The sequence below is a fragment of the Salvelinus sp. IW2-2015 genome, linkage group LG4q.1:29 (assembly GCF_002910315.2).
Source record: "Salvelinus sp. IW2-2015 linkage group LG4q.1:29, ASM291031v2, whole genome shotgun sequence".
NCBI classification, from domain to species: Eukaryota; Metazoa; Chordata; class Actinopteri; order Salmoniformes; family Salmonidae; genus Salvelinus; species Salvelinus sp. IW2-2015.
The window spans coordinates 13,320,872-13,343,678 of record NC_036842.1 but is presented as its reverse complement, the minus strand read 5'-3'; the positions used below and the strand labels follow the sequence as shown (position 1 = coordinate 13,343,678).

At 42.2% G+C, this 22,807-nt stretch overlaps 1 pseudogene; it reads right to left on the bottom strand.

The window, feature by feature from the left end:
* Positions 1–1,951: 1,951 nt before the first annotated feature.
* LOC111960825 (bone morphogenetic protein 1-like) lies at positions 1,952–19,262 on the bottom strand (annotated as a pseudogene).
* Positions 19,263–22,807: the final 3,545 nt, after the last annotated feature.

The window sequence follows — 22,807 nt, the reverse complement described above, 5'->3', positions numbered from 1 at the left end:
TAAAAATCCCTGATAGTGCAAGTCAGAGAAGTGCTTATCCACAATGGAGCTGTCACTGTCTCATCAACAATTGTTTTTGTCCGTGTGAGTCATTTTGAAAATGAACATAGTACATAGAGCTACTATAGATAAAGTGAAAAGCAATGATAAAGTCTCTACCAGCATTCAGGAGCAGAAATGGAGATGGATTGGCCACACGGTCTGCAGAACATCATACAACATTCATTGAATGAAAGTCTGCAAAGCAGAAGTGGTTAAAACACAACAACTGAATAACAGTTTTGTTTCTTTAGGATAGCACCATACTAGCATAGCACCACTAGCACCATACTAGCATAGCACCACTAGCACCATACCAGATACCTCAGAAGTACATGTGGATACAGTACAGTACAGTACCATAACATTAAGTGCTACCCACGTTTTGCCCAGGATTAGCAGATCAGACTTAGAAGTTACATGTCTGTACAATCTCCACAAGAGTACATTTCATACGCTTTTTCTTCCCTCCCATTCCCCTTGCCTTTATCTCATTTAAAAAAACTGTATTATTCAAAAGTTATTTTTGGAAGGAAACTGCACTCAACGTAATGGCATAGGCCTAAGCTATTATCAGTGGAGCGAGAGAGAGCGAGCGAGAGAGCGAGACAGAGAGAGAGAGACAGAGAGAGAGAGAGAGAGAGACAGAGAGACAGAGAGACAGAGAGACAGAGAGACAGAGAGACAGAGAGAGACAGAGAGAGAGAGAGAGAGATAGAGAGAGAGAGAGACAGAGAGAGACAGAGAGAGAGAGAGCAGTTCAAAGAAGCACATTGAAATGTTGTATACAATTTAGGGGGGGATGTTGTATACCATTAATAGCACTTTAAGGAAAGGTTTGTCATTCCACCATGCAGGCTGATGCAAAAACATAAATCAGTAATTGTTTCATGGATTTAATGGATTAATAAAGATCGAGAGAGAGAGAGAGAGAGAAAGAGAAAGAGAGAAAGAGAGAGAGAGAGAGACAGAGACAGAGACAGAGAGAGAGAGAGAGAGAGAGAGAGAGAGAGAGAGAGAGAGAGAGAGAGAGAGAGAGAGAGAGAACACTGGGTTAAAAACTGAACAGTGAAACAAACATTAGGAACACTTATTGAGGACAGCATGGGACTTCTGAATATGTTGGTCCTTCTGTGAAGTATATATTTGGGCCAAATCATCGAAACAAATGGAAAAGAACAGACCACCACCACCTTACACTATATTTATTAACTTAGCCCTTGAAAGGAATGACAACAGATGTTTGTTTTTCTTGTCCGGCTAACATTAGGGGGGGGGGGGGATCATCCCTGTTCTGCATTGGAGGACCATACAAATTACAACTGTGTGCTCAAAACACATTTGCCTGGTTCTCTCTGTCTTTCCTTATCATTCATGTGCACCCGTAATGATATACAGTAGTTTCAGTGGCAAGAATTAAAGTCAAGAGTAAATTGTCATATTTAGGAATCAAGCTTTTATCAAAGCCACGTTGGAAGGCTAGCTTCCCAAGAAGATCAGGCTCAGCTGAGCTTCAAGTTAGGAGGTGGCCGGGGAACTAGGGATTAGTCCCTATAACATGTTACATTTAAGTCATTTAGCAGACACCCTTATCCAGAGCGACTTACAGTATTGAGTGGATCCATTTTTTGACCCATACTGGTCCCCTGTGGGAGTGGAACCCACAACCTTGGTGTTTAACATTGCCATGCTCTACCAACTGAGACAGATATGTACCCTGACCATTGTGTATCCTGTATAGTAATACCACCACACCACTGTTCCTTACAGGCCTGTGGGATCTTTTTAGTTGAGAAAATGAAAATCTTTGGGGGGAATTAAATGAAAGTCTCCCCCACATATCCACCCTCTCATTCACCCTCCCTAATCTAAATGATACAAACTTGAAAACACTGTCTATTGCTGCATGGCTTCACTCCTTACAGTTGTGATTGGAGGGTAAGGGGGGTGGCTTTGGGCGGTGGGTGGAGTGTGGGGGGACAGCTATCCAAGCCCCTTCTGCTCTTAGGGAACTGGGAATATCAAAGCATTGGGGTGCACATTCTCCTCTTAAGTCTGGGGAAGAGGGGTTCATGAGCAAAGGGTCTTTGAACCTTGCGCTGGTGTCCCGTACCTGGAAGCCCTTCTTATTGCTGGTGACATCAGAACTACATAACAATGGCATCCCCAGCAGAGTAGGATGTCCTCAGGGGGATGAAAGAAAGTGAGCGAGAAAGAGAGAGTCAGAGAGAGAGAGGAGAGAGAGAGGAGAGAGAGAGTCAGAGAGAGAGGAGAAAGAGAGAGTCAGAGAGAGAGAGAGAAGAGAGAGTCAGAGAGAGAAGAGAGAGAGGAGAGAGAGAGGAGAAAGAGAGAGTCAGAGAGAGAGGAGAGAGTCAGAGAGAGAGAGAGGAGAGAGAGGAGAGAGGGAGAGGAGAAAGAGAGAGTCCAGAGAGAGAGAGAGGAGAAAGAGAGAGTCCGAGAGAGAAAGGAGAGAGAGAGAGGAGAGAGAGAGTCAGAGAGAGAGAGGAGAGAGAGTCAGAGAGAGAGAGGAGAGAGAGAAATAATCTTACACTTCTAAATTTTAAAAGTATGCAAACACCCCTGGCATTTTGTGAAACGCTACATACAGTAATAATGTGTACAGTAGCTGTTACAGTCTAGTAGGTGTACTGAAACCTTTGGTCGTCCTTACCCCAGATCCACAGTAACAGCTAAGCCTTGGGGCCTTGATATCAGCACCATCAAATAGCTCCACGTAGTCGTAGCTGCAGTCTGCCTTTTCCTCAATCTCAAAGGTTTGGAAGATGAGCTCTACTCTGTAGCCCTTCTCAGCAGAGACCACCCATTGGCAGTAAGACACCCCTGGGTAGTTGTTATCCCCAAACTGGGCGTGGGAGTTTGGTCTTGACCTCAGCTTTAATGCTTCCTCCACACTCTGAGAACGCACAGCCACAAAATGAGAGACCGAGGCTCAGAGAAGGAACTCATTCAGATATGGAATGTGCAATTTAGCAACACATAATTCTCTGAGAGCCAGTTATTTCCCCCAAAAAAAATTCCACTACATTCCCTGTGGTATTGTGTAACTTTATACGCGTGAGTTGAAAGAGACCACTAATCACAGACCCAGATGGCAACATGGCCATTGTAACCCTCAATTTATGCAGGATTAATTCCTTGAGATGAATCCTCTCATTATTCAGGGGTCCTGACAAAACCACATATGTTGTTCACGCATTACTAACATAATGTACTGTACTTTAGTGATAATATAATTACAAACAAAACTAAAACCAGAAATATTGCCATCAGCATACAAGAAGAAATTTGCATCAGTGGACACAAAGCTGTCATTAACGATGAAGGAGGTTAACAATGGTCCCCGGATCAAATCCTTGTGGCCCATCCTTTTCAACCTCCTGTAATTGGAGTTGTCTTTGGGATAACGCAAGCCTTTTTGATTGATTTGAGAGACAAAATGAGCCCAACTGGATCAAAGGCCTTGCTAAGATCAATGAATACCTCTTAACTGGTCGGCTGAGATTGATGGATTATTTATTCTAATTATCAATATTTTAAATAGGCTATGGCAGTGGATTGACCAGACCTAACTGAAAAAGGTTGAATAATTGATTAAAAAACCATGATAGAAGTTCGCACATCTCCCTGTGCACAAATAAGAATGATCCATTTCAGTCCTTTCCTTTCTGGTGTCACAAAATCCAAATGCCAGTGTACGTGTCACCTGCACTGTCTCAAAGCCTCTCTTCTGGACTAAGTTGTCAGAGAAGAAGCTCAGGAACATCTTGTTGCCGCTGGAGATGACTGGCGAGGGTTTCTTGGTGCCACGGAAGCATCCTAGACTGGGGGCCCAGCCCATTGTAGATCTCCAGGTGGTCGTAGGCACACTCCGAATGAGCCTCCATGTCGATCTCTTTGAAAACCTGAAAATTGTATGAAGATTCAGCGAGGTAGGTGGTAAGAATCTACATGAACCTTATTCTGATAATGTCTACGTACTGTTACAATGTAAATTACAAGCATGACATAACAGGTGCTATTAAAACAATGCCAATCTTGTCATGACACTAGCAGTAAACATAGAAGTTTGATGATGTGGCCTGGGGTGGTAGAGAGGGCCCAGGTACAGGCCTTCTTGCTGGGGTACTTTTCAGGCCAGTTGGGGCTGGTGGAGATGCCTGACACACTGCTTACCACATGATCACAGCCGGCTGGAAAAGAAACATCGCCGAACAGCTCAGTAATCCAAGAGATCCAAGACAGATCATATCCCCAGCTCTTTGATTTCATGAGCCATGTAAAATAGGATGTCAAGGGCTTTATGTAATTCCTGGATGGATGGATACAGCCTTTCTGGGTGATACGGCCTTTCAATATCAAGCCTGATATTGGGCGCTGTGAGCAGCGCTGTGTGAATACCCTGGGCAGCTACCAATGTGCCTCTGACCCTAGTTCTCCTAAAACACCATCAATGTAGTATGAATCACACAACTTCACCATCCCACTCACAGGACAGTCTCAAGGTTTTTAATTGAATAATGAGCTTCTCAGGAAATAAGTATCCCAATATTGAGACCATTGTATTTAAAAAGCTGTCATCAATCATTGTCTTCTAACTAAATGTTGATATTCTTTACTACTCTGAGAGAGCTCACTAGGTTGCAAACTGCTACAGTAAGTGAGGCTAATGAGAACGTCAGGTCCCACCTACAGTACCAGTCAAAAATTTGGACACACTTATTCATTCAAGTTTTTTTTTTCTTTCTACGTTGTAGAATAATAGTGAAGACATCAAAACTATGAAATAACACATGGAATCAGGTAGTAAGCAAAATAGTGTTAAACACATTTTTGATTTTTGATTCTTCAAAGTAGCCACCCTTTGCCTTGATAACATCTTTGCACACTCTAGACGTTCTCTCAACCAACTTCACCTGGAATGCTTTTCCAACAGTCTTGAAGGAGTTCTCACATATGCTGAGCACTTGTTGGCTGCTTTTCCTTCACTCTGCGGTCCAACTCATCCCAAACCATCTCAATTGGGTTGAGGTCGGGTGATTGTGGAGGCCAGGTCATCTGATGCAGCACTCCATCACTCTCCTTGTTGGTCAAATAGCCCTTACACAACCTAGTGGTGTGTTGGGTCATTGTCCCGTTGAAAATCAAATGATAGTTCCACTAAGCGCAAACCAGATAGGATGGCGTATCTCTGAAGAATGCTGTGGTAGCCATGCTGGTTAAGTGTGCATTGAATCCTAAATAAATCACAGACAGTGTCACCAGCAAAGCACCCCCACACCATCACACCTCCTCCTCCTCCATACTTCACAGTGGGAACCAGACATGTGGAGATCATCCGTTCACCTACTCTGCGTCTCACAAAGACAAGGTGGTTGGAACCAAAAATCTCAAATTTGGACACGTCAAACCAAAGGACAGATCTCCACCGGTTTAATGTCCATAGCTCGTGTTTCTTGGCCCAAGCAAGTCTTCTTATTATTGGTGTCCTTTAGTAGTGACTGACCTTCATGTCTTAAAAGTAATGATGGACTGTCATTTCTCTTTACTTATTTGAGCTGTTCTTGGCCATAATATGGACTTGGTCTTTTACCAAATAGGGCAATCTTCTGTATACCACCTCTACCTTGACACAACACAACTGATTGGCTCAACCACATTAAGAAGGAAAGAAATTCCACAAATGAACTTTTAACAAGGCACACCTGTTAATGGAAATGCATTCCAGGTGACTACATCATGAAGCCGGTTGAGAGAATGCCAAGAGTGTGCAAAGCTGTCATCAAGGCAAATGGTGGCTACTTTGAAGAATCTCAAATATAAAATGTATTTTGATTTGTTTAACACTTTTTTGGTTAAATGATTACAATTGTGTTATTTCATAGTTTTGATGTCTTCACTATTATTCTACAATGTAGAACATTTTAAAAATAAAGAAAAACCCTTGAATGAGTAGGTGTTCTAAAACTTTTGACTGGAACTGTATGTTGTTCAGTTATTCAATATGCACTAGGGTGTAGACTACAGCTCTACAAAATGAAATAAGCATCCATTATCATTAAGTAGAGTAATTTTGAATACCATATTTCGAGTGGCATTAGGAAAGAAAAATAACTTTAGCGCTAGCAGGGGAAAATGTATACTACACAAAGTGCAATCATGTCCTTTTGATGCAAAATTAAGTTAAAAAAATAAAAAACGAATGTATCCTCAGATGCCAATCAAAGCTTGATGGAATACTTTTCATAATTTACTTTGAATAAGGTCTTGTTGCTCTGGAATATGTGAAAAGGCTCTTTGCATGTATCCTAGCTTTTTCAAAATCCATTTAGTGCCTCGTTGATAATACAACTGTGATGAAGTGGTATGACTCATAAAAACACACTCTTTCCTCGAATAAAGGATGATTGTTGAGGTGGCAGACACTGAGTTTATAAATAAGTATGTGTCCAATTGATGTCCAAGTGATAAAGAATATCAACATTTAGTTAGAAGACAGGGACTGATTAGTGTTTTTTTTAACTACAATGATGTCACTATTGGGATACTTATCTCCTGAGAAGCTCATTATTTCATTATGACAATTGCTCAGATGGTTATTTGGTGATGTTAGACTGTGGCTTGAGTTGTTTAACACCTTGAGACCGTCCAGTGATGGTGAAGTTGTGGGATTCATACTACATTGGCGGTGTTTTTAGGAGATGGATAAGTAAGCACCCCTTGCACTCACCCTCACAGCTGTGCCTGTCTGAGGCGAGCTCAAAGACAGGGCCAGAGACACATCGGTAGCTGCCCAGGGTATTCACACAGCGCTGCTCAGCTCTACCACCCACGGAAGCTGTGATGATATGCCATTAAGAAGAAAGGAACCAGAGGAAGCCATCACTTCTGCTGCACATTGTATTAATACTTTCACTTCCTTCACATAGTATTTACAGTCGACAGAAATAAAGAGTTCATAATATACTCCATCTCTTTCACCCAGAAAGGCCGTAGTGAAATCCCATGAAGGAAAAAGAGAAAATGGAGTAAAACATTTCTAAGAAACCCTCAGACTTCCCTCCCATTGAAGCAGCGTACACTAACCACAACATCATAATGCAAATGGCCAAAGTAAAACTATTCAAACTTTTATTGTGTACACACAGGTGGACATCCTGCCTTCCATCTAAAGCCCACAAATACTAAGTATATCAAATGAACTGATATGCGGAGGAAGACGTAACGTAACTCTTTTATTCCATAAGTCAGCCATGTTAGAAGATGGTTCCACAGATGTTAATGTGAATTAATATATTATGACAAATTAATAGTAAATGTTATAGTAAATGTTGTAAAGGATTTTTGTGCAAAATTACCCAATCCTGTGGCATCTCATCATCATCACTAACACTAGTCACAGATGGACATTATTCTTGATCTCCGATCTTTGAAGTAGTTTGCAGCAAATCCAGCCTTGTTCACTGACCCATCAGACACAAACTTCATCCAGAGCTGGTCGTGATGTCATCTGGTTTGTCTTAGCCACAGATTCGGCGCAGCAGTGGAATGCTCTCTGACTTCCCGTTTCTCACCTCCAGGTAGTCATAGGCACAGCGGTCATGCCTCTCAATCTGTGGTAGAGACAGGCAAGGCACATTGGAGCATGTTGACACAGGATGCTCAACTGTCCTACAAATTCGCATCTACTCTGCTATGTCGGTTATAAATATGATTATTTCAAACTGACATAGAAGTCTCCATCACAAATCAAATTGTATTGTATTTGTCACATGCGCCGAATACAAGAGGTGTACACCTTATCGTGAAATGCTTACTTACAAGCCCTTAACCAACAATGCAGTTCAATAAATAGAGTTAAGAAAAGATTTACTAATATAAACTAAAGTTTAAAAAATCCTAAATTATAATAATAAAAAAGCAACACAAGAAAATTACATAATAACGAGACTATATACAGGGGGTACCGGTACCAATGCGGAGTCAATGTGCGTGGGTACAGTTTAGTCGACGTAATTTGTAAAGTTAATATGCATAGATAATAAACCGTGAGTAGCAGTGAGTAGCACCAGGGAAAAGTACACTGTGCATTCAGCAACATGGACAGAACTCTTGTTAACGGGTATGCACAAAAACACAAGAGAGAGAGATCAACATTACATTTAAACTATTCAATCAGTGTGAGGAGTGAAGTCTCTGATGGGCATTGACTAGAGCAGTGAAGTCAGGTATAGTTTCTGACGTCGCTATTCGCAGGATTGCTGAGAGGCGAGTAAGAGATCATCTGTGCCTTGACTTGGTATATTTCATCACTGAACATGTCTGTTCACATACACAGGTTGACCCAAACATGTACAAACATCTTTTGAGCATGACTCCTAATCTTTGGAAATTTTGTTCATCGAGAGATGCATAGAACCTCGTCAGTGACATTGTTTTGAATAGTTCTCCAATCACTGCATCAGACTGTACATCAATAAGCACAAGTTGCAGGTCAGTGGGAGCGTTATATACATTGAAGGTGAAAGGAGAGGAAACCAACAGCATGTCATTTTCCAACACTTTGAAATCCTCAAAACGACGAGGAAACTCACCATTCAAAGCACGCAGCAGCGATGTATACTTCTCCCGCTGGTCATCTGATAGGGAACAGACTAGTAGTGTGGGAAGGTGGGTGAGATTGTTGGCTTCTACTTGGCAAGTCAGGAGGAGTAATTTTCCCTTGAACGCTTTGACAAGGCTGTACATCTGATGTGCAAAAAGGCCCTTTCCTTGTAGTTTGGAAGAGGAATACCCATGTGAGAATGCTGTTCATCGATTACAGCTCAGCATTTAACACCATAGTACCCTCCAAACTCGTCATCAAGCTCGAGACCCTGGGTCTCGACCCCGCCCTGTGCAAACTTGGTCCTGGACTTCCTGACGGGCCGCCCCCAGGTGGTGAGGGTAGGTAACAACATCTCCACCCGCTGATCCTCAACATGGGGCCCACAAGGGTGCGTTTCTGAGCCCTCTCCTGTACTCCCTGTTCACCCACGACTGCGTGGCCATGCACGCCTCCAACTCAATCATCAAGTTTGCGGATGACACTACAGTGGTAGGCTTGATCACCAACAACGACGAGACGGCCTACAGGGAGAGGTGAGGGCCCTCGGAGTGTGGTGTCAGAAAATAACCTCATACTCAACGTCAACAAAACAAAGGAGATGATTGTGACTTCAGGAAACAGCAGAGGAGCACCCCCCTATCCCATCGACGGGCAGTAGTGGAGAAGGTGGAAAGTTTTAAGTTCCTCGGTTGTAGCACATCACCGGACAAACTGAATTGGTCCACCCACACAGACAGCGTTGTTGAAGAAGGCGCAGCAGCGCCTCTTCAACCTCAGGAGGCTGAAGAAAATTCGGCTTGTCACCAAAAGCACTCACAAACTTCTACAGATGCACATCGAGAGCATCCTGTCAGGCTGTATCACCGCCTGGTACGGCAACTGCTCCGCCCACAACCGTAAGGCTCTCAGAGGTAGTGAGGTCTGCAGAACGCCATCACCAGGGGCAAACTACCTGCCCTCCAGGACCACCTACACCACCCGATGTCACAGGAAGGCCATAAAGATCATCAAGGACAACAACCACCCAAAGCCACTGCCTGTTCACCCCGCTATCATCCAGAGGCGAGGTCAGTACAGGTGCATCAAAGCAGGGACCGAGAGACTGAAAAACAGCTTTCTATCTCAAGGCCATTCAGACTGTTAACAGCCACCACTAACATTTAGGCGGCCGCTGCCAACATACTGACTCAACTCCAGCCACTTTAAAATGGGAATTGATTGAAATTATGTTAAAAATGTACCACTAGCCACTTTAAGCAATGCCACTTATACAATGTTTACATACCCTACATTACCCATCTCTTATGTATATATACTGTACTCTATATCATCCTTACTGCATCTTGCCATCTTTATGCAATACATGTACCACTAGCCACTTTAAACTATGCCACTTTATGTTTACATACCCTACAGTACTCATCTCATACGTATATACCAGTACTCTATACCATCTACTGCAATCTGCCATGCCGTTCTGTACCACCACTCATTCATATATCTTTATGTACATATTCTTTATCCCTTTACACTTGTGTGTGTGTGTAAGGTAGTAGTGTGGAATTGTTAGGTTAGATTACTGTTGGTTATTACTGCATTGTCGGAACTAGAAGCACAAGCATTTCGCTACACTCGCATTAACATCTGCTAACCATGTGTATGTGACTAATAAAATTTGATTTGATTTGATTTGATTTGATTTGGAATTCAGTTCATTCATGAGGGCCATGATGTCCATGGTGAAGGCAAAATCAGCCAACCATTCTTTGTCTTGCAGTTGAGGGAAATCCATATATTTTCCTTTCATTTGCAAAAACTCAGCACTCTCTGACTTCATGTCCCACACCCTTTCAAGCACCTTTCCCAAACACAGCCATCTCACGTTTGTGTGGTAGGGGAGATCTGCATGACCTGACTGTCTCCAACAGTGAGACAAACTGCCTGTGGTTTAAAGATTTTGCTCTTATGAAGTTGACCACTTGAGACTGTATCCACAACATGACTCATTTTCAGAACACATTTACAGAGCACCTCCTGATGAATAATGCAATGCAGGAAAAAAACCTATTCTGATCTGGATTCAGCTCAGCTACATGATCTTGTATCCTTTTCAAAAGGCCAATGTTTTTTCCTGTCAAGTTTGGGCACTCTTCATTGACTGCACTGAAGCAAGCTCCTCTGTAATTTCAAAGTCTGGGGTCATGCCTCGTAAGAATATCAACAACTGCACCGTGTCATGTGCATCACTGCTCTCATCCAGGGCCAAGGAGAAAAAGGTGAAATCCTTTACCTTGTATTTCAACTGTTGTTCTATATTCTCTGCAATGTCCTCAACACGCCGTGTCACTGTTTGTCTTGACATGGAAACATTTTCAAACAGCTCTTTCTTGTCGGGGCAAAGTATTGCTGCAGAGTCAATTAAACATTCTTAAATGAATTCGCCCTCAGCGAATGGCTTGCTATGTTTAGCAATTTTGTGGGACAGTACATAGCTAGCTCTCGCAATTTCGTCGTTTGCTGAATGCAGTTTTGTGAAAAGTTCTTGCTGCTTTTGCAACTGAGAAAGCAATTATTTCGATGCACTTGCCCTCTGCTCAGAAGACATATTCCTATATTTCTCTGCATGCTTCATCTGGAAGTGTCGGGACAAGTTGTAGTCTTTCAAGACAGCGATGCTCTCTTTGCACACTAAGCACACAGCTTTCCCTGATACCTCAATAAAGAAATATTTTGATGTCCACTATTGAACACCAAATATTCATTGTCTACTTTCCTTTTCTTTTAAATCTTTGAAAAACTAATTTTGGCACAATTTCTAGCTAGCTACTATTTGTAACTGTGACGTGTGTGTCAGCCTGTCAGTCTGTCCTCGCGCAGTTATTTATACGTTCCTTGAAAAAAAATGTCCCACAAGCTGTGGGAGTTAAATCATTACACATAGACGAGTATTCATTGGGCTTTTAATTTGAATAACAAATATGTTTTTCAAAACTTTACTATCACAAATTCTTTACGTGATCTGAGCATGATTCCGCGGGCCGCATACGGCATTTGCCCAGGCCTGGTCTAGTATATACACTACCATTCAAAAGTTTGAGGTCACCTCGAAATGTCCTTGTTTTGAAAGAAAAGCAAAAAAAATTGTCCATTAAAATAACATCAAATTGACCAGAAATGCAGTGTAGACATTGTTAATGTTGTAAATGACTATTGTAGCTGGAAACGGCTGCTTTTTTATGGAAAATCTACATAGGCGTACAGAGGCCAATTATCAGCAACCATCACTCCTGTGTTCCAATGGCACGTTGTGTTAGCTAATCTAAGTTTATCATTTTAAAGGGCTAATTTATCATTAGAAAACCCTTTTGCAATGATGTTAGCACAGCTGAAAACTGTTGTTCTGATTAAAGAAGCAATAAAACTAGCCTTCTTTAGACTAGTTGAGTATCTGGAGCATCAGCATCGGTGGGTTCGATTACAGGCTAAAATTGGCCAGAAACAAAGAACTCATCAGTCTATTCTTGTTCTGAGAAATGAAGGCTATTCCATGCGAGAAATTGCCAAGAAACTGAAGATCTGGTGCAATGCTGTGTACTACTCCCTTCACAGAACAGAGCAAACTGGCTCTAACCAGAATAGAAAGAGAAGTGGGAGGTCCCGGTGCACAACTGAGCAAGAGGACAAGTACATTAGAGTGTCTAGTTTGAGAAACAGATGCCTCACAAGTCCTCAACCGGCAGTTTCATTAAATAGTACCCGCAAAACACCAGTCTAAACGTCAACAGCGAAGAGGCGACTCTGGGAGGCTGGCCTTCTAGGCAGAGTTCCTCTGTCCAGTGTCTGTGTTCTTTTGTCCATCTTAATCTTTTATTTTTATTGGCCAGTCTGAGATATGGCTTTTTCTTTGCAACTCTGGCTAGAAGGCCAGCATCCCGGAGTCGCATCTTCACTGTTGATATTATGTAGAAGTTAGATAAAGATCCCAACGTGTGTCCCCTACATGAAGTTGAAACAGCGGACCTTGGAGGTGAGGCAGTTGTTTTGTAGCATCAGCAGCATAACTAGTGTCGTGGTAATTTCCTGTATTACTCAATGATGAGAGAGCCAACCACACACAAGTCAGAGTTATATTATAAAGTCCATCTTTAATAATATATGAGCTTCACCATAGCCCTTTTTGACTCTCAGATCAATTCAGTGTCTATAAATGAATTCTCTGAGAGTCTCTACAAAACAATTCTTAGTATCATTTATAGCCAAAATACACCCCTCTCAACTTACAAAGAACCTTTTACTTGAAAGAGGAGTATCCCATAGCTAGATATCCTTAGCTATAAATTATCGTTCAGTTTGGTCTCCTAAAACGAGGTTTCAATCTCATGCTTGGTACCAAAACATTACCTCATCCAATGGCATATATCAATTGTCAATTCTAGATACTCCCATCTAAAATACACCCCCTCCTGGATAAGCTCAGAAAAGACAGTGCGCCTCTTAGGTCATATACTAGGTCAAGATAAGGGCAACCTCAGAGGGGACATAAAATGGTTCCAGACACTGCCATACTCCTTCCCCCAATGAGAAAAGTAGGGAGTGACTGGCGTACAAACATTGTATGAGATAACTAACTGGTTCCCCATTCCCCATCTCAGGTAAACATTAAATTAGGCACAGATGTTTTCTGAATGACTTATTGGCAGATGTAGACAGCAGGCCTCTCTGAAGAGTTCCCTGTGGATGGGTTCCACTCTAAATCTTCGTCCATGTAAAGACCTTTCAGAGGGGTTTTTCTCCAGAACCCATCTCCGTCCTCCACATGGTCGTACAAGTGAGTCCTGTAGAGGTCCATGGAGGTAAGGTTCAAAATGATCTGTGAGAGACAGGCAGACAGACAGGCACACAGACAGGCGCACAGACAGACAGGCCAACAGGCAGACAGACAGACCGGCACACAGACAGACAGACAGACAGACAGACAGACAGACAGACAGACAGACAGACAGACAGACAGACAGACAGACAGACAGACAGACAGACAGACAGCAGACAGTGAGAGAGAGAGAGAGGAAAGAAAGGAAGGAGTCAAGTTTGTTAAGGGCAGCACACTACATTTGGAGTCATTTTAGCAGACACTCAAATCAAATCAAAGTTTATTTGTCATGTGCGTCGAATATAACAGGTGTAGACCTTACAGTGAATGCTTACTTACAGGCTCTAACCAATAGTGCAAAAAGGTATTAAGTGAACAATAGTAAGTAAAGAAATAAAACAACAGTAAAAAGACAGGCTATATACAGTAGCGAGGCTGATAAAAGTAGCAAGGCTACATACAGACACCGGTTAGTCAGGCTGATTGAGGTATGAACATGTAGATATGGTTAAAGTGACTATGCATATTGATGAATCAGAGAGTAGCAGTAGGTAAAAGAGGGATTGGCGGGTGGTGGGTGGCGGGACGCAATGCAGATAGCCCATTAGCCAATGTGCGGGAGCACTGGTTGGTCGGCCCAATTGAGGTAGTATGTACATGAATGTATAGTTAAAGTGACAATGCATATATAATAAACAGAGAGTAGCAGCAGTGTAAAAAGAGGGGTTGGGGGAGGGCACACAATGCAAATAGTCCGGGTAGCCATTTGATTACCTGTTCAGGAGTCTTATGGCTTGGGGGTAAAAACTGTTGAGAAGCCTTTTTGTCCTAGACTTGGCACTCCGATACCGCTTGCCATGCGGTAGTAGAGAGAACAGTCTATAACTGGGGTGGCTGGGGTCTGTGACAATTTTTAGGGCCTTCCTCAGACACCGCCTGGTGTAGAGGTCCTGGATGGCAGGCAGCTTAGACCCAGTGATGTACTGGGCCGTACGCACTACCCTCTATAGTGCCTTGCGTTCAGAGGCCGAGCAATTGCCGTACCAGGTAGTGATGCAACCAGTCAGGATGCTCTTATCCAGAGCGACTTACAGGAGCAATTAGGGTTAAGTGCCTTGCTAAAGGGCACATTGACAGATTTCTCACCAATTCGGCTAGTCGGGAATCAAACAAGCGACCTTTCGGTTACTGGCCCAATGCTCTTAACCGCTAGGATACCTGCTGCTCCCAAGAAATACACACAAAACTGGTGATTTAAACCTACAACCCATTGGCTGCAAGGCAGGGATTCAACTCCAGAGCCACAGACTCCTGAGGCTATTAAGAGGCTATTTCTGAACAATTCTAAACAGGGAAGACTGAAGCCAATGCACTTCAATTAAATTCAACTAGAACTATCATCTCCTTTGGTTATAGGATACGGTATGTTTGTTGTCATGTGAACTGACTGAACTCACTGAGAAACTCACTGCATAGATGTGAACTGAGTTTGACGGCTAGCCCTTGGCTGTTTTCAACCTACTTTCTCTTCAGGTGTGACAGAGATCCTCCAGTTACAGTGGACGTAGGCTGCATATCCATTGGGATAACCAGGAGAGGAGAAGTTTCCACTACTGTCCTGTAGGCGGTCCCCACACCCTGCCCACAAAACACAACACAGCACACAGTGAAAAAGAAACACACTCTAAACATACCACAGAAATGGATACAGTAAGCTACCATAGAGAGACGTTGCTGGGATACAAAATACAAGTTTTCATTTCAGCTGTCTCAACTAAGATTTCCCTTAGCCTTATAAAGGAGGCACAATACCAAGCACTTGATCGTTGCTGATTGATTGGTTGTTGAATTGTAACAACTGTGGCCCGTTCCTGGGGCTTGAGTTCTCCAGATTACAACAATAAACTGAATTCCAATTTTTGGAAACTAAAGAATCAATCAATCTCCTTTGAATGGGCGGGGGTGGTAGTAGTCAGATCTTGTGCAGGGTTTATTCTCATGTTCTCTCTGACATTTCAAGTGGTGAAAAGCCTACATGAGTCAGGGGGTCTGTGAAGTTGGATATGTCTTGTACACTTGTAGAGTTTGCGAGCTTGTGCGATGTCCCCTTTGCTCAGCCTTGTCCTCTGCCCAATGGGTGGCCTGACTCCATTGACATCATAACAGGCAGAATGGTGTCTAAGAAGATGCCTCTGAAGTTGAAATCCACATAAAGGGAAACAGCGCCACTCTTCGACCCCAGTGCATTTATCCTGGTGTTTGTTTTGTTGCTGAAAGGTAGAGTAGCATCCAGCATCGTGGTAAAAAAAAGCAAATGATAGTAGTCTGCTGTTCTATCACACATGCAAAAATGAGGGGGAAAAAGTGTATGTGAAGTGTATGTTGTGTATGAAGTGTATGTTGTTCGAAGTAACTTCTTTGTTGTTGTAACATGGCAAATGGACGTGGCAGTTTCACCAGTACGGATCCAGCTTTAAGAGAGACCTCTCCCTATTCTCTCTTTGCAAAACAAAATGTTTCATTTGTATTCAGCTGACTTTTAAGCCTTTTTTGTACTGTCAAAACTCAACCATTCATCCTAGAGATCACCATCATCAACAACAGTTCCAGCACTGGAAAAGCAGTCATGACTTGGCACTGCTGAGGAGCAGGACATAATAAGAAATGTTCACATGGGGTTCCGGTTTGACACTTTTCTCCTTTATCGACCTCCCTTTCTGTCCCCCCAGCAGCCAGTTGTCACCCAGTTCCCATGGTGATGCACCCTTGAATGGCAGCCATGTGAAAATGGAGCAGTCTGAACGAGGGCTTTATGCTGTGCCAACGGGCTCAGTGGAGCCCAGACCTGAAAGCATAGATTGTCCCAAACAAAGACCCAACTGACAGCCCTATATTTACCCTGGCCTGCCACCATGACCCTGGCCTGCAAAGTGTTGGTGGAGGTAAACAATCTTAACACCAACAGGGTAACAACATGCACGAGACAGAAATGAAAAGGCATCGGTCTTCTGTGAAGTCATTCTAATCACAATCAGGACCCAATCCTCATGGCATCCCAGGGTTCTTTGAAGTCAGATCTAGGTGCAAAGTGTTTGTTTTGTTGGATGATAACCAGTTCCTGACAATGACATTGTTATTCTAATATGTATACTATGTAGAAGATTTAATGTTATCATGCACACGCAACCTGACTAGAACATGTCAGGTGAAAAACAAAGTACTTGAGTGAATAATACTCAACTGAAGGTTAGACTAAATCAAATGTACACTGAATAAAAATATAAGCGCAACATGCAACAATTTCAACGATTTTACTGAGTTACAGTTCATATAAGGATATCAGTCCATTGAAATAAATTCAATAGGTCCTAATCTATGGATTTCACATGACAGGGCAGGGGCGCAGGCAGCCATGGGTGGCCTGGGAGGGCACCCACTAGGAAGCCAGGCCCACCCACTAGGGAGCCAGGCCCAGCCAATCAGACTTGAGTTTTTTCCCACAAAAGGGCTTTATTACAGACAGAAATGCAAATCAGTTTTATCAGCTGTCCAGGTGGCTGGTCTCAGACGATCCGTAGGTGAAGAAGCCGGATGTGGAGGTCCTGGGGTGTCGTGGTTACACGTGGTCTGCAGTTGTGAGGCTGGTTGGACGTACTTACAAATTCTCTAAAATGACGTTGGAGGCAGCTTATGGTAGAGCAATGAACATTCAAGTCAATTACACGCTCCTTCAAAACTTGAGACATCTGTGGCATTGTGTTGTGTGACAAAACTGCACATTTTAGAGTGGCCTTTTATTGTCCACAGCAGAAGGTGCACCTGTGTAATGATCATGCTGTTTAATCAGCTTCTTGATATACCACACCTGTCAGGTCGATGGATTATCTTGGCAAAGGAGGAATGCACACCAACAGGGATGTAAACAAATTTGTGCACAGAATTTAAGAGAAATATGTCAGAATGTGTGCGTACTGGTAGCGAAGTCAGGTGCAGGAGAGCAGAGATTTGTGAACAGGCGCACACTTTATTTAGGCAAAAGTGAAAAATGCGCAAAACAGTCACAAGAAGTATGTTTAACAATAACAGACTTACCTGGATGGATGTTGTCTCTGATAATACTGACATAATACTAATGTTCATCACGGTCGGGACACGTATGCTGGTGCCAGAAGCCGATCACATGGCCCAGCTCATGCAAAACGATCCCAAACTTGTCACAGTTCTTTCTTATTGAGATGGCCTGGGGACCCCCTCCCCTCCAGCCCACATAGGAGCAACACCTGTAGAGGGAGACACGATCTTTCAGGGGGATATGCACTTAGGAGACAGTGGGGTTTTTCCCACTTGTAGGATTGTGGTTGATTCACATTTATTTCAGTCAATTCAGCACACAGAATAACTTATTACATTATTGATATCAAATGAATTGAAAAACTACCCATTGTCACTAAATTCTACTCATTTTTTGTTGTTGTTGTTTATAAGTTTACTTTAATTTGTCCCCTGAATTGACAGAATGATAATGGAATTGACCGTTTACTGCACACACTTCAATAACCCAGCATGGTCAAACTCTGTAACTGGAGAAATACAACACAGCTCTAGCTCTGTGGTCAGTCACACATGAAAGCCCAGATTTAGAAAATGAAGAAAGACTTTGCTCTGAGGCAATGTTCCCGGTTTCATTTTTTGCCATGAATTCTGACAATAACACAGACACATCCAGGCAAACACACACTTACAGTACACTGTTCACAATCAAATCCCTTTATACAATAACTACCTCACAGCTTTGTTCCCAGTCTTTTCTTACTATATTTTTTAAAGAAGAATTAAAGAATTTCAAACTCCTTTCATATTTGTATTTATTTGTGAAATGACAGAAGAGAAACAGAGACAGAAGGATAAGAAATGCATAGGGTGGATGCAGGGATCGATCCGGCTTCCGTATGTGGTTCCGAGGACAAGAGCGTTACTGCTCGACCAGACAGACTCCGAGCCCATTTGTTCCCAGTCTTTATCAAAATCTTATACAAAGAATATGAGAGAATAAAGATCACTTGGTCCTGCAATGTGCAGCATGAACCCTGTCTGAATAGCAGATATTGTGAAAAATTTTAAGAGCAATGGAGAGGCATGTAGAGCTGCTGCTCATGGAGAGAATCATTAGGTTTGAAACCACAGGAGCCAAAGACAAAATGCTAAAATGACAGTGAAGCGTTCCTGCCTGAAGTGCAGTACCATCTTTTTTTGTGTCAAGGACAACTTAAGAGGGTCACAGCTCTGAAGCAACTGGCAATGTTCTGCTGTAATGAAAATCAGTAGGGAGCCCTGGGCCTGACTGTCTGGAGAAGTGTCATTCTTACTGCTCTCACAAACCATTCACTGGAAAAGACACATGCAAACAGATATGTGGCCCATGCAGGTTTGAGGTCATTCAATACATTTTAATGTAACCTTGCATCTCAAATTCACGCATGAATTTGCAAAGGAGATGGCAGTCATGTGAAAACACCCTAAATGGACCCCAGTCTTGGATCCTCCAGGTCCAGCGCAGCTCCCACACTGGACCTGCATCTGTATTGTTGAAGGTCTGGATGGTCCTATGACATCCAGAATGCGGTCCACCTTAAACATACGCAGGTCCTCCTCATCCAAGGTAATGTTTCCCAGGAAGGTAGCTGGAACAGTAACACACAGGCAGAAGTGATGCTGCAGCTGAAACATGGTTTGTTTTTAATGTGATTCTTTTAATTGTTGCTTTAAAAACACTATATCCACAGTTTGCTAAACAGTTTGCAAAACTAAAGAGATACTTACACAAGCAATCACGAAGACAGATAGAGAAAATGAAAGGGAGAGACCTACTGTCTTCACTAAAGCCTGACTTTATTTATTTGTACTGAAATATAGCTACTGTATTTAGTAGTTGGGAGAAACTGAAGCAATATGGGGATCTGGTATATTGAAACCATAAATGTATCTACAGCCACTCAGTATGGCATGCACCACTCAGTATGGCATGCACCACTCAGTATGGCATGCACCACTCAGTATGGCATGCACCACTCAGTATGGCATGCACCACTCAGTATGGCATGCACCACTCAGTATGGCATGCACCACTCAGTATGGCATGCACCACTCAGTATGGCAGCACTTGAGGTCAGCTGACAGCACGTAAATATGCTGCAGTGCTTTTGTAGTATGTTTTGCTCAGGTCCCTCATTTTTTACACGTGCTGTGTTTTGCTGGAGAGTCACATGTGTGAAGCGACCCTGCCTGCTGGCTATGATACGTGAGCTGATGTGTGATTGGTGCTTCCCTCTCCCCAACGGGAGACCCTCACATGGCTCTGGCAGTCTGACCTACTGTTTGAGCAGCCAACACACCTCATGCATACTGTACGCACTGCAAAAGAACACTAACATACACACTAGATCTCATGTGTGTGCGCACATATATATGAGGTCTCCAATCCAACACAATTACATAAAATGGTTGAAAAAGATGTGCTTTCTATTCTGGGCTCATTTTCCCCGATGAAATAATCATATCAATACTTTTACCCCAAATAAAGTTATACATTATTTTTGTGTGCTTTCAAATGAAGGAGGATCATGTATACAACCGACCCCACACAAACTCTACGGCCATGTTCCAATACCCACACCACAACATAAATGGGCATGATTATGTTCAGCAGATGTAGAGTTGAGCTGAAGACATACTCTTTAATATCCAGACAGGCTACTACTTGTCAGTTAGCATCACTTGTCAAAGCATAACAATCAGAAGGGTTAATTAGTACAGTGGGTTAGGAGAAATTGCTCCGGTAACAGGTTAATTCCAACCTGCCATGTCACGCTGAGCTTGAGTAGCAACAAAGTGTCATATAGACTGGCAAATATCAGACGTGATACTCAAAATTCATTAAAAGATAGTCAAAGCAATATGGTAAAGTAGATGCCTTCTGGGAATTTGCTGACACCTGTCCATAGGGAATGAGGCTAGTGGGATTGTTTGAAACATTCAATATTTAATGAGCCTTTTGTAAATGGTCTCTTGGTGTGGGAGTAAAATATATGGTGAGATTGCCAGGCAATATAGAACTGAGAGGACAGGGTTGCAGAACAGTATACAGAAAGCAGTGGTACAATCTCCAGTCTACAGGGGCCAGTGGCTGTGAGTGTTTGCTCCATTTGTGTTTTACAGTGCCTAGTGAAAGTCTGCACACCCCTTGCACAGTCTTCACATTTGAGGCCTTAAAATCAAATCTTAATTAGGGATTAGGTTGGATTTACTTTCGTACAGATCTGGGTGATTTTTCAACTACGGGCACATTTGGCATTTCTTTTTTTTTAAATATAGTTTCTTGAAAAAAAACTTTTATCAATAGAAATACTTTTCTCATTTTGTCAGGAACCATAAACTGGTATTGATTACGACCATTTTATTCGACAGTACATGGATTTTACTCCAGAATGTCCTCCCATGTCCATTCCTCCTTTTTTCCACGCTGCTTGGTCCGTTGGTGGTGGGTAGTTCTGTAACGGCTGTTGTCGTTTTAATAAATACGAATACTAGAACAAAAAAACAACAAACGAACAGTTCTGCAAGGTGCAATACACAAAACAGAAAACAACTACCCACAAACACAGGTGGGAACAGGCTACCTAAGTATGGTTCTCAATCAGAGACAACGATTGACAGCTGCCTCTGATTGGGAACCATACCAGGCTAAACACATAGAAATACAACACACAGAACCAAACATAGAATGCCCACCCCAACTCACGCCCTGACCAACCAAAATAGAGACATAAAAAGGATCTCTAAGGTCAGGGCGTGACACATGGTTTATTAACTGATAAGCAAAACAACATCAGATTCAAAACTTAGAAATTTTCAATTTAAATTACTATACAAAATTCTTTCAACAAATATAATGTTATATATACAGTATGGGGGATACAACCATCCCAGCTCTGCAGATTTTGCTGTGATGAAATCCAATCATTAGATAATATATTTTGGTACTGTCCAGCTTTGCCAAGAGTGTGCAAAGCTGTCATCAAGGCAAAGGATGGCTACTTTGAAGAATCTAAAATCTATTTTGATATGTTTAACACTTTTTGGTTACTACGTCATTCCATATGTGTTATTTCATAGTTTTGATGTTTTCACTATTATTCTACAATGTAGAAAATAGTAAAAATAAAGAAAAACCCTTGAATGAGAAGGTGTGTCCAAACTTTTGACTGGTACTGTATATATTAGCCAAAGTTCAAGTAATCTTCAGCTGTCCCTCAGGGAATCAATTGACATTGTAATTACACGCTTAGGAGCCATTCATAAACATTTACTGCCACAGAAAAATAAAACATTTTGGGGAAAATTATATAAAATCCTATTGAAAAATATCATGCAATTTACAGATGAACGGGGCAAAGTACAGAGAGATCCTTGATGAAAACCTGCTCCAGAGCACTCATATTGTTTCATTTGTTTTAATTTTATTACGATCCCCATTAGCCATGACGCCATGATGACAGCTAGTCTTCCTTGGGGCTGACACATAATGAACAATACATTACAAACAAAAACACTTTACAATTTACATTTACAATTAAAAACAATGAACAAGTAGACATTACAGACAGTTAAAATACCTGAAAGGTAACTTTTAACATTCAATTAGCATATTCAGGGATCGGTATCTGTCAAGTGATATGTCACGATTGTCCATGGGAGAGAGAGAGGACCAAGGCGCAGCGTGTAAAAAATACCTCTTCTCTTTATTTAGAAGATAACCAACGAAGCAAAAACAACAAATAGATAACCGTGAAGCTCTAACCGACAAAATGCAAACATGCAACCTTGACACAGACCTAGACATAGAACAGAACTAGACAATGACCCGACAAAAACATGATGCCTATGGCCGCCTAAAATATGGCTCCCAATCAGAGACAAATGAAAGACATCTGTCTCTAATTGGGAACCACTCAGGCAACCATAGACATACCTAGAACATTCACTCAACCATAGACATACCTAGAAACATTCACTCAACARAAACCCATAAACTAAACCCAACACCCCCCTTTTCCATATAACCACCAAAAACGAAACAAAACACAAACATTCCCCATGTCACACCCTGACCTAACTAAAATAATAAAGAAAACAAAGAATACTAAGGCCAGGGCGTGACATAACCCCCCTTAAGGTGCGAACTCCGGGCGCACCAGCACACAGTCTAGGGAGGG